The sequence below is a fragment of the Pleurodeles waltl genome, chromosome 7, assembly GCF_031143425.1.
Source record: "Pleurodeles waltl isolate 20211129_DDA chromosome 7, aPleWal1.hap1.20221129, whole genome shotgun sequence".
Taxonomy (NCBI): domain Eukaryota; kingdom Metazoa; phylum Chordata; class Amphibia; order Caudata; family Salamandridae; genus Pleurodeles; species Pleurodeles waltl.
Genome location: NC_090446.1, coordinates 74,969,850 through 74,983,280, shown reverse-complemented (window position 1 = coordinate 74,983,280; position 13,431 = coordinate 74,969,850). Strand labels below are relative to the sequence as shown.

The 13,431-nt window shown below is 42.9% G+C and overlaps 1 protein-coding gene across 2 annotated transcripts in view; it reads right to left on the bottom strand.

The window, feature by feature from the left end:
• Positions 1-9,985, bottom strand: part of LOC138303669 (epidermal differentiation-specific protein-like) — a 32,262-nt gene extending 22,277 nt beyond the window's left edge. The window contains exons 1-3 of one of the 2 annotated variants that reach the window (XM_069242979.1): positions 8,730-9,128; positions 8,579-8,649; positions 6,865-6,963 (exon numbers count right to left, since the gene is read on the bottom strand). The gene's annotated coding sequence lies outside the window, so the exon portion shown is untranslated. Of the gene's footprint in view, positions 1-6,864; positions 6,964-8,578; positions 8,650-8,729; positions 9,129-9,910 lie in introns of those variants that run through there. The other variant, XM_069242978.1, reaches the window with a different exon arrangement.
• Positions 9,986-13,431: the final 3,446 nt, after the last annotated feature.

The following is a 13,431-nucleotide window of genomic DNA, read 5'->3' as shown; positions in this document are numbered from 1 at the left end:
GCTCAGCAGCAAGGCTGGCCTCTAAGGGATAAAAGCAGGCTCCAGACAGCTTAAAGCAAAGCAGCCTTCATTCTCAACAACTCCTCATTAACCTATATCTACATAGAGTTTTCATCCACAGAATGCCAAGCTGTACTTTTCCAAGTTATGCCTCTTGATTTCTGTTGCATAACACACTGATCAATACAGACTTCTCAGATGCATTCCTCTGCCTACATTATTCCAATGCAAATGTCATTTATAGTCTCAAACCAGGATTCTTCATTCCTGATTCGCTCTGCTCCTGACCATTGCTGATCAAATGTCATGAATGTAGCACCTCTCTTAAACGTCCATGGATCACACATACGAACTGTAAAACCCACATCATACATTTAGCTTGGGAGCTTACTCAATAACCCAGATGATGGTAAGTATCTGCAGTGCAACCATATCTCTGTCATGTCTGTCTCTTTTATCTTGTGTAGCCAAAAGTTCACTGTGACATGATTTAAGCACCTCTCTGAAATACACAGATGAAACCCAACTTTTCCTTGGCAGACCACACTATAAACTCTCACTATATAGTCCATGGCACACACAAATGGAGTAGACACAGATATGGCAGGCCAGTAGCACTTTAGATCATTGAAAGAGTATAGGAGCTGTACAAATGCTACAGTACTTTATTATTTGATTAAATATTATGGGGTAAACGTGGTTTTAAAATGTGTACGATAACCACTTTTAGTCAGTATATATATGGGCTTAGTGCTAAATTGTATAATAGCATACCCACATTGCTTGTCTTGTGTGCATATATTTACTGCCTGCTATCTCTTCTGAAAGAAGTATTTATTTATTCTATTACTTCATCTTATTTCTAAAGAAGTGTATTAACATGTTGACATCATGTCACTGGAATCTTGTTTAGACAGAAGGATCAGAATGAAACTGGGGGGGGGTCACAGCCTAGAAAGTAGCCATGGTTTCATGGTGTTCTTGGTGAGAATGCAAAATGAAATAGTGCAGGTAGAAACTGGCCCAATTGGCACAGTGTCAGTTCCAAAACAGAAAGTGAAATGATCTTTGTCACTTCTTTGTCATTAAATGTAACTTTGAAAGACAGTACTGAAGATTAATTCAGACTGTACTGGAAAACCTTTCTGAGAATGAAAACGGGGGCCTTGACCTACATGTACTTATGGTGAAGGAAAAGTGAATTGGTCTGCACCAGCATTGTCCTTTGACGCCAAATGTCATAGTTTAAAGAGGGGTGATGAATACTCCAAACTGTGGGTATCCATCAAAAAGTGGGCAACAACATTTTGACCTGGGTAAACATTCCATCAAGTACTTATTGCGGTCAATATCTCAAATTCAGCTGGAAGCAACAATGTTTTAGTAATCTAATATGGGGCCCCAGGTCTTTGAAGCCCTGCACAGGGGATATGCATAGCCAAACATCTCCCTTCAAGGTCACACATGATAGGAGCAGACCCATTCTGGAATATGGCTCAAATCGTTTGGGGATGATAGGGCAGGCTAGTCAGGCACCATGCTAATTGCTGTCTTTGTAAGAGATAGCCCTTGAGAGGAGTTAGGCATACTGGATGAAAAGCAGTCACTTTAATCTTGAACAACATATTCTTGTGCAGAAGTAGGACTTCAGGTCAAACTGATTGGCGTACCAACCCCTGGTGAGGTTTGGAGCACTGTAGGTAATCCTTCACAGACCTGGATGAATAACGTCCCATAAAAGTAGCAAACAGTCATGAAAAAATGCAGCATGATTTCCATATTGGAAATTTGGCCAAAGCAGCCATTTAGGTGGACCTTATTGGGGCTCCAGAAAGATGGCCTTAAATGCTTGTATGTTTGTGCACAGTCTAACTATTTTAACATAGGAGTCAGCAATCAGGATGTGCAGTTTAGTATTTATGTTGTATCAGTTGCATTTCTAATTAGATCCTTTAGACTGAGCTTCTCTGTCTAAGCAGATGATAACCGGTTGACCCTACAACTACCTGAGGATGTAACAGAACACCAATCACACCTTACTGACTCTCTTACTTATATTCCCACTTTGATGGATGTCAATGCTCTCCATCTTAATTTCAGGCAATACTTATTTGGATTTGAAAACAGCACTGAAAGCAGTCCGATGACGAGTGACCTTCTCATCTAAGTTGTCCTCTCATGCCTGTCCAAAAGCCATCATTTGGGTATGACGTTTGCTACGAACTGAGTTTTAAGCATTATATCAATTAGTTGTTTTCACGGTCTACATATTATCTCACAGGAATATTGTGTCCTATGTATCATTTATCAAAAAATCCCTCCATTGGAGTTAATATTAGAACATTTACAGTCAATGGATCGCTATTTTTCTTAACAATATTTAGACTGTTATATGTATTTCAGATAATTTTTATTGATAATCCAACATACAATGCACTATATGAGTCACACGAGCATAGTTTTATAAACTGATTCTCAGGTTCAACTGGAGCTGCTGGAGAGAGTGACTCTGGGTATTAAAGAGAAGTGGAGACAGGCATGATATTGGCAGCACCAGCATTAAACCACCACAGGTTTAGTTGATTTCTTTCCCACTTCACCTCTAACCTTACATTCAGGGAGGAAATACTCCAACCAATTGAGCAACACTACTACTGACACCTCACAATCCTTGTCAGTCTATCTGACATCATAGGATTGACAAGCAAGCCATACATTTTCTGAAAAATCCATCCTATGTTATGAAGACAAGAAATATTTGAATTCTGTCAATTATTTTTGAGTTATGTTACTTGAGGCCAAAGCCCATGTTTTTTTCAAAAGAGGTTATATCCCTCCTAGCCTTTCTAAACAGACGATACAACTACGACATTGATTTGGGACCCCAGGGATATGAGTAATCAATGAGCGGAGAAGAAAAACAAACTGCTGTCAATATCTTGTCAACCTTTTTATTTGTTACTCTCAGTAACCTGTGGCAACACCACTGTTTTTTGTCCCTGAGAAATATGGTGACCTGAGAGTGTGCATTTACAATGGGGCTCTGAACTGGAGAATAATAAAGAAGAGCTATCTGCTACCATCAATAGTATTACCTACACCAGAACGCAGTGCAGTAATAGTCCAGATGCTTGGCCTGCATGATGGCTACGACTTGATTCATGAATGAGAGGCAGTGGACTTATCAATTTAGTACAGAGAGTCCCAAGCAAAACAGCTTTTCACATGAAATCTGACTTATATGCATGTAATACAATGCTGTTTGACCTTTGTTTATTTACATTTTTATTTTGTGCTAAATGTTTTAGAAGATAATGAATAGAATATCAAGATAACAGAAAAGTATCATCTTGATTTTGTTTCTAGTAAAGACAAAATTAGGAATGACTACAAAGGGACAGGAAAAGGAATCATGTTTTAAAATAAAAATTATATTTAGTACAGTCCTATTGTGCAAATAAAGAGCTGTATTTAGCTTTAAAATCAACGAAAACATTCTTTGTATGATTTGTAGTTTTTCATTGAGGGCAAATCATTCATTAACCTCAGCCAGTTCTGCATTTTTGGTATTGTAGGATCTTTGCATGGATTAAAAATTCAGTTTTGCGATTATAATGACTCTAGGGAAATCTGCTTTTTTGCCTCTAGAAGTGTTTTAATGTAAGTGCAATAAATGAGCACTAGTGAACCAACCCAGAATTACGTTTTTGCTGAAAGTTAACCTGACAAGTTGGCAAATCTATTCTGTCAGACATGCCTCACCAGAGCATCGGGAAACTGAACACAAAGAAATTGGGGAGTGGGGTCAGCAGCAGTATAGCTGAGGCATCACAGTAGGATGGAGGCCTTCCCACTGTACTTTAAGAAAGCCCCAAACAGGGAAATTCACAATTATAAATTACTGTTGAGAGAAAATCTACACATGTAATTTCCTCCTACACTTTTGCATAACTTTACTACTTTTGGCTAGTCACAAAATCTGAGTGTAAAGTTACTCAGATTTGTAGACTTATTCCTTTTCACCCCATGAAAACAGGTTGGAGCCAATTTTGAACTATAAATGACAACAACTGGTACAATCATTTCTTCTTATAGAAAATAATGGATTTAGGAACTTAAAATAAATTTAAAACTTTTAAACAGTTAAAACATAAATCAACATAATTCCATTTTTAAAATAATGTGTAAACATAGTATGCATTTTAAGTCAATTATGAATTACCTTTCTGAATTTAATGGTTAATGTAACAATAAATGATATTACAATGTAATTACATTAAATTATATTAATTCTATCCATCACTCTTAATAATTATTAACACATACTAACACAATTACTTGTTTTACTTTAGGTAGGAATTAATTTTAATTTAAACTTCAGAAAAATAATTTAATTTAATGCATCATATTTACGTTATTTAAATATTGTTTCAAAATTAAGTTAATATGGCTGTAGCGTTTAGTTATACATTTAAAATGAATATATAACATTCATTTACAGTTATGTTTATTGTAAAAGATGTAATAATTGTTTTTGAGTTTATTAAACGTTTTTTAGTCCTGAGTCTCTTAAGTGAAACAGTAAGTAACAAATGAGGATTATGGTTAAATGATGAATTGTTATCAACTTGTTTTCCTTATTATATGCAATCCATGAATTATGAGAAAACTGGTTATCTATCGACCCGCGGAAGTGATTAAATGATCCCAAAACGTATTTTGGCCAAAGCAGTGGTCTAATGCTTCAGTCTAAACAGACACTTCAGTAAAGTGGGAATTGTAAAACCAAGAATTTAAAAACAATTATTTATAGCTAACCCACATTTTTGTAAGTCTATGGAATATATTATTATGAATGATTTTTGCATTTATCACTGTGCCTCTCAAAATAGAAGTATACCAAGATCTTGCAGAAAGTTTGCAAACAACCACAACTGAGTCCACAATATTTGTCTGTTCCTGGGACTGAAAGGAGGTGACGCTGTCTTATGTGAAGATGTAGTTCATACTGGCCTGGCTTGGCGGGCAAAAAGTGATGTTGAGCAGAGTCGAATGTTGATGTAAACCAAACATCTGCAGCCTCAGAGCTTCCTATGTCTAAAGCCTTGCCGCCTTGCTTCGCATCCATTCAGTTCTACCAGCCTAACTTTGGTAAAACCTTTGGAACTGGGGACACAGTTAGCATTCCCGCCCCTGTCTAACCTCTGGTGTCTGACCTGCACTATGAGGTCTACTCAACGTAAGATCCTGGGCTTGTCTTGGAGGCGCCGGTGTATCTAATAGACTGGAAAAGACATAGGCCCTCATTCTGACCCTGGCGGTCGGCGGAGAGACGGCGGTCGGACCGCGAACAGACCGGCGGTATTAAAAATGGCATTCTGACCGCGGCGGTCCCCGCCGCAACCGACCGCCACTTCTCCACTCCGACCGCCACGGCGGTCATGACCGCCGGGCTGGAGTTTGCGCACTCCGGCCCGGCGGTCGTCCCAAGACCGCCAAGGGTATTATGACCCTGCCTACCGCCGCGGTTTCTTGCGGGCGGGAACCGCCGTGCGAACCATGGCGGTAAGCACTATCGGGGCCAGGGAATTCCTTCCCTGGCACTGATAGGGGTCTCCCCCACCCCCCCACTACCCACCCAAGTCCTCCCCCCACACCCTCCACCCCCCTGCCACCCCCCAGAGGTGGTACGAACCCCCTCCCCACCCCCACCCCGACATGCACATACATGCACCCCGACATGCACACACCCCCAACATGCACATATACACACCCCCTACACACACATACACAACGGGGACACATACCCGCACACATACATGCAGACACACGCACCTGCCGAACAGCACACATTACCCATAGACACAGCAGCACCCCCCGCCCGCATACACGCACTCACACACCCCCTCTACACACTCACACGCACACCCCCATGCACGCCCACATCACACAACACCCCCCCCACCCCCTCCCCTCACGGACGATCAACTTACCTTGTGCGTTGGTCCTCCGGGAGGCGACGGGAGCCATGGGGAGGTGACCGCCAACAGAAGACCGCCAACAGAAGACCACCACACAGAAATGTGGGTCGTAATTCTGTGGGCGGTGTTCTGCTGGCGTGGCGGTGGAGGTTGACCAGTCTCCACTTTCCCGCCGACCGCCAGTGTGGCTGCTGGCGGTTTTCCGGCGGAACGCTCCCAGCGGTCAGAATGCGCACAGCGGCATACCGCCGCGGTCGGCGGTCTTCACCGCGGCGGTAACTCGGCGGTCTTGCGAAAAGACCGCCAAGGTCAGAATGAGGCCCATAGTTGGGAGGAAAGATCCAGGGACTTTCATGGTGGATTTACAGCCTTCAACTTACACAGCACTTCTGCATGTTGTATCACAACAAACCAAGCCCTTGGCAGAGCTCAAAACAAGCCAGGAAGCACCTCGTTCAGTGCCATTAGTCAAGGTAGGGCTAGGCATCCAGCCTAATGTGAATAGATGGGGCCAGCAGTGCAATGTTAGAACAAAGTACATTTCTAATTCTGACTTTGTTAACACTGTGAGTCAAAGCTATGCACCTAGCAGGGTGCCCGCTCATGCAACAATAATCAACAGAAGGAGCCACTGGAACACTAAAATCTATCCCGTGGCATTGCGCTCAAAAGAAGAGTGGAGTCGCTGCAGCACATCGGCATCCCCTTAGTGAGGAATGTCAGATTCCACAACACTTTCTCTCACGTCTCAAAAGAGTTGGTCCTTTTGTGAGACTTGGTCAGTCAACATGGGAGCTATGGCTCTTTTAGCCTCACACCTCCATGTGCATTTGCTTCCTAGTAAAGAACTTATGGCACGAGGACCAAAAGCTGTTGCGCTTACCTCTGAACAAACTGGTTTCCAATGACTTAGGTGGCCTCAGATCACTCCTGCTGGCTCTTAACAAGTCTCACACCAGGCAGCTGACAATTATGGCTGGATCTACAAGCAGAAGAAAAACAATGCAGACAACGCAATATTTTGAGAAAGGTTATCAAAGCCAAATATGGTAAATCAGAAGCTCCACAGCAGAAGCCACCAGGGGCCAGATGTATCAAGAATCCATTTTGCGATTCTCAAATTGTGATTTTTAAGAAATCGTTATTTCAGAGTCGCAAAATGGTATGTATCGTATTTGCGATTCGGTAATAGCGATTTCTTAAAAATCGCAAAAGCTATTACCAAATCGCAAATAGCGATTCTGACCCCATTCGCAACTATGGGCCTGTAGGCCCATATTTGCGAATATTTTGCATTTCCCAAATTGCGAATTCCTAACTGGAATTCGCAATTTGGGAAATGCAAACCCCAGGGTGCTAGGGGCCTAAGGCCCCCTCTGCTGCACCCCCAAAAATTATTTTAGGACATGTAAGGCGCACACATGCCAAAGGGGCATGTGTGCGTTAGATGTCAATTTTAATAATGCATTTTTAATGCATTTTTTTTAGGGTAATTGCGATTCCTTAATGCCCAATTCGCATTAAGGAAAAGCTTGATACGCATGCTTAAGAAATCGCAAATAAGGATTCCTTATTTGCGATTTTTTATTTAGAGAATTGCAATTTGTAATTCTCTAAAAGGGGGTCGCAATTTTAAGGAATCGCTATTTTAGCGATTCCTTAAAGCTGCATAGCGAATGCCTTTCATACATACTGAAAGCCATTTTTCCATTCAAAAACGGCCATTCGCACTGTTTGCGAATGCAAAAAGCTTTGATACATCTGGCCCCAGGTCCTGTTGCCAATTGTGGAATGTTCATGAGGGAACCAGTAAAAATATTTACTGCTTTGAGGTCATAATGACTGGCCATTCATGCTTCAGAACTAACTTTGTCTATTTAATCTGGCCCACAAGTTAAAGCAATATGAGACACTGCAAATGTGTTTTGTCATACAGGGACTGCTCCTGTGGTATGATCAGAAGTAAAGAAAAAAGTGTTGGGTTGGATGCTTGAATTATTTAACCACTTGTAATTGCTCAGGCCTCATCACAGTCTATCATTGTTTTGCCCACCATGCTTCTTCAGATTAGACCTGGCCATATGCAAATCCCCCTTTATCCTGCTCTGATGGGAACAATCCCACCCAAACTGCCAAGCTAGGTCCTGCTTGCTTCCAGTGGCACAGTGATCATGGGAACCACATCTGGGCAAACTCGTTACACTTAGTGCATCACACTGAAGCGAACAAAAAAGTGATGGGTTGGATCTTCAATTAATCTCAGTCACTGGTAATTAATCCAGTCGGAACCCTCTTTTGGGAATGTACGCATCCTCTGTGTCCAGACACGGCTGCATATTCCAATAAAGGGGCAGAGAACACTTGAGCACTAGTTCAGAGCCAGTAACTTAGTGAGTTGTTCATATACAAAAGCGTCCTAGAGTTCGTAGTCGCTGGGCGCAGTCACACAAAGAACCCTGATGATAAGATATGAGATCCCACAAAAGAAGTACACAAACAATACCTCATTTAGAGTTAGAGATGGGGGATGAAGAGACCACGAATGACATAAACGTGGTGAGAATCATGCCGCACTCCACCTCATCCCTTCTACCCACCTTCAGGGAACTAGCCTCTCACGCCACTGCTGCCTCCTTCAGGAAGGTGTGAATAATGACATCAAAGCCACCTATGAAACAGATGGAGCAGTAGAGATTCCACATCTGTTTTACACCAGAGAAGAAATATACAAACAATTTCAACACTTACCTCAAGCAGGACAAAATACACAATACAACCTCTTCACCGACACACTCCTCATGGTACAGCATGGAGCGTAGTTGAGTGGGAGGAGACATTCCGAAACATTTGCTGCTGTGCAGTGCTTAATTTGAGCAGGGTTTGGACAGGGCTCAGGCCGGGAACCTTTTAAGAGTTCTAAGACTCACTTGAGATGCTTGCATTCATGAGTGGACCGACTGTGCAGTGGACAGAAAGTTGTAAATTTTAAGTGGAAAAAATTGACCCGTACAAAAAGTAAGTCCGGCAGCGGGAAAAAAAAAAGCCACTAGAAGACAAAAGTGAGCAGGAAGTGATGTTCAGCGGAGTTGGTCTGGCTATGGACATGTGGGACAGAGCCTAGAACATGAAGCAAAGTGTAGGAATCTCCTCATCCGGTGACATGTTGCTGCAGGAACGCCAGGCATCTAGTCTAACATGCTATGAAGCAAAGCTACACACCTGGTGGTCTGGCACACATGTAGCACAGCAAGCAGGAGTCATGGCACCGGCACACAAAAAATACTGTCCTGTGGCAACGCATTCAAAAGAAAATGGTGTTTCTGCAGCGCATTGACACCTCCTCAGTCGCGGTCTGGCTGATCCCACAACACTTCCTCTCAAGTCTCACGAGAGTTGCTCTCTTGTGAGACTTAGGCAGTCAACATGGAAACCAGGGGCCTCTTAACCTCAAGCCTTGCAGAAGAGGTTTCTTACAAGGAAGCAAATGCTCAAGGAGGCTTCCTAATAAGAAACCTCTTCTGCGAGGCTTTCACACTTACCTCTCCACCAAGTGGTTTCACAACGCCTTAGGTGGCTCGTGAAGGACTCCTCCTTGGCAACTCTCGCTGCGGACAGTTAGCAATTACCGCTGGATCTACGAGGAGAAGTGAAACGAGGCATGACTGCATTATCGGTAGGCAACATAGCATGAAGTGCTTTATTCTAGAGAAATGAGCAAAATCAACGGCCTTTCAGCAGCAGACACCAGACCTTGCTACTAGCTGGGACCACAAACCATGCACTGACTTGAGTCCAGTACAAGTGGCCGTAGGGCTTGAGAGAGCACCACGGAGCATTCATTTGCATAGGGACCTAGACCTTTAAAAAAACACTCGTTGTCTTTGGTAGTTAAGATTATGTATCAGGTGAGTCCCTTTCCGAAAGTTTACCTTGATGCTCGAGAGCCCTGTTTAAGCACCTATGTCCCTGCCGTGCGTTCCCTCTGCAGTAGGACTGAGAGTTATGTCTATGGGTGTCACTGCCCTCGGTCTAAATTGACGCAGGAAAATGGCATTTTGTGGTTATTTCACAAGATTTGTTGAAATGCGTTTATTACTAAAGTGTGGTTTGATTGAGAAAGCTATGAAAACTTGCAGATCAGTCATACTTTAGATGAGGCTGCCCTCTGGAGGTCATTCCAGGTGCGAGCTACAGTGAAGCTCTTTAAATAAGCATTTGCAATGAAATGGGTCTCATGTTTGCTCGACTTAGAGATATTAGCGCTCTAAGGGTCAGATTTAAAGAAAAGTGGCACAGTGCGGTGCTGAGCCGAAATTGGCTGCGCCACGCTGCGTCACTTTAGAAACGCAGTGATGCACCGTATTTAAGGGAATACGGCGCACCCGTGCATTTCCCCCTGCGCTGGCGCTAAATTAAGCTGCCAACGCAGGCACCCTTGTACCATCGTGCAACAATGTCTGTGTTGAGGGGTGTGATTGTTTATGTGCGGGAAGATGTCCCTTCCTGCACATAAACAATCACTAATGGCGCATTGGCACTTCTGTGTGTGCTGAACAATGCAGCACACACAGAAGTGCCAAAGCGTCATTTTCAAATGATTGTTTATGTGCAGGAAGGGACACCTTCCCGCACATAAACAATCATTTCTGGCATTTTGCTTTTTCTATGCGTACAACAGAATGCAGCACGCATAGAAAAAGCAAAAAACGAGGAGGAATAAAAGTATCCCTCCTCGCTGTGCCCTGCTAACGCCGCCCTTGGGGGTGGCGTTAGATTTTGGAGCTGCCTCAGGTTTACAAAATTTCATAAATCTGAGGAGCGTCAAAATGTAATGGGTGTTGCTGTGGCACGCCCACAGCAACACCCATTGCACGCCCTTTCAACGCACAGTGCTGTGTGGGAAGGGGACCTAGTTACAAGATGGCATTAAGCCACAAAAAGTGGCTTAACGCCACCTTGTAAATACGGCACTGTGCTTAGCGCCACAGGAGGGTCACAAAAAGTGACACTCCTGTGGTGCTAGGGGCCTATTAATACAGCCATAAGGCCCATATTTATACCTGCTTTGTGCCAAATTTGCATCATATTTTTAACCCAAATTGAGCGCAAAACTAACTCTATATTTATATTTTTACGTTAGATCCGTCTAATGTAAAAATATTGGAGTTTGCACCATTTGTTAGATGTGTGAACCTACTCTGCGTCAATGAGATGCAAGGTAGGCGTTCCCATCTAACATTATTTTTGGGTGCAAAACACCCTTCTCCCAAACCGCCACCCCCCACCCAGCTAACGTCATTTTTTCATTTTCTTTTACGCTAGCGCACCCTTTTGACTGGCTTACGCCATTCCATAAATATTGCGCCCGGCTGGTGCTCAGGAATGGCGCAAGCCGGTGTGACATTTTTTGATGCAAGACTGCGTTAGTGCAGTTTTGCATCAAAAAGTCTAAACATTCCCCCAAATTCCTAACTGGACTTTACTTGCCAAATAAATTGAAATGAAAAGTGAAACAGTTGACATTAGCAAGCTGATTTAAAGAGTCATGAGGGCAAAGGAGATACACAAAAAGAAAAAGAAGTTTGGTCGCAGGGAAACATATCGCAAAAGTGCAATTATCCGTGTAGCAGGGTCAGTCTGTATGGCGGTAGAAAAACAGCCTCAAGGAGGGACAAAAATAAAGCATATACCAAAGACATCAAAGGATTTTCGAAAGACAAGCCCAAGAATAAGTAAGTGATGGGTGTGAAGTGGGCGTGGTCAAAAGTGCACAGTACCTACAACAGGTCAAAGCGCTTGCACGCTTGACCTAAAAAAGTGAAGTTGTTTATGACTGATGCAAACTATTTTGCCTGTTGCCAGCTGTCACTTCTGGTGCACAGGCAGACAGTAAGGACTAAAAGTAAGCAAAACGACATCATTTCCACTTCCTGAGAAGTCAAAAAACAAATGGTTGTACTTTGCGCTGAAACAAAATGTGGCTACAAGTCAATGGCTGAGAATGGCTGACCCAGCCTCGATCTATATTGTCAGCTGTCTTTTGGGCTGAACCAAAACACAAATGAGTCACCAAATTACTGATGGTTATTTCATGGAATATCATACAAAATATTTTTTGAGAAATCAGTATTCTGGCGCTACAGCTGTAGACCATACTTATGTTCTGACACAAGTGAGAAGCAATTAAAATAGACAAGAATTAACGAAGTCATCAGCTCTCCCTCACCAGAGCTATTGACTTTGTCAATGTTTTAGGCATGTTGAATAACAGCACTGCTGCTGTGCGTCCGTACTAAGTTAGAGGTAAGAGCGCTATGACGAGGCAAGTCACAGCGCTTTTTCCCTCACTTATCCGTGCTGCACAGTAGCCGTGCAGCTGTGCAACATGACTAAAAGCATTGACAATAGAAACATTGGACCACGGGCCTCAAGCCTTTCAGGGGACCCTCTTATAGCAGAGAATCTTACCCTAATGACCCTTGAATAATTCTTCAACACACTGTTTAAATAACGTTTTCCATTATTTTGAATGTGAAAGATGTGTGAGTCTATTACATACATTTTGCAGAGAAATTATGTTTGTTTCCTGCTGAGCCATAAAATAGTATCTTTTAGATCAAAACAGTAACTCAAGTATAAGAAATGGGCGAGCGTCACAGAAATTATTCCACTAATATTAGTGAGCTGCTGTTGTGTTAATTATTGAAAACACGTCACTATCCCTGATTATTAGATGTGAAGGCATTTAAAATGTGGATGAGTGTGCCTATGCACTCTCAGTGATCTGGCCATATAGGACACCAAGGACCTGAAACTGGATCATAAATTTAAAGTCCGATTGGCCCACGCCCCCCAAAATCCTCCAGATGTCCCTGACTGACAAAGCCAATAGCTCTGTAAGTGAGAGCTACTGGCTTTGACAATGCTTGTAATGCTAATACAGCAAATTAAGTTGCACCTTTGAGATTTTGGGGTATCAGGATTCCGTGTACTCTTCACAGTCAACAGTGGACTGTCACGTTCTGATAATCCTTGTACAAATCCATCTGCAAAAAATATTGCCCGTTTGCAGCTGTGGACCTCACAACAAGCTAAGAGGCAGACGAGTTGCAATTTATAAAACAAAATGATTGTGTCTCAGACAGAAAGGAGCAGATAGGCAGAGACAGATGCAGCAAGCATTGGAAAAAGAGGTTAGGAAGGGAAATTGCCCGCAAAGGTTGAGTCCAAATGCACTGGTGCGTGCACTCTCATGGACAGAGGTAAAATTAATCCCCTGAAACCTCCCTTCCCAAGTCCCACACCTCCCCCCACCATGGGGGTACCGCTGATGTCCCGAGCTCTAAAGTGGAGTCCAAACAAAGTTTTTGGAGTGCACACTCGGTGGTCAGTCATGGAAAGGAGTCAAGAAACCTGGTACATTGTAGTAAGGCACTGCTATATAATTCAT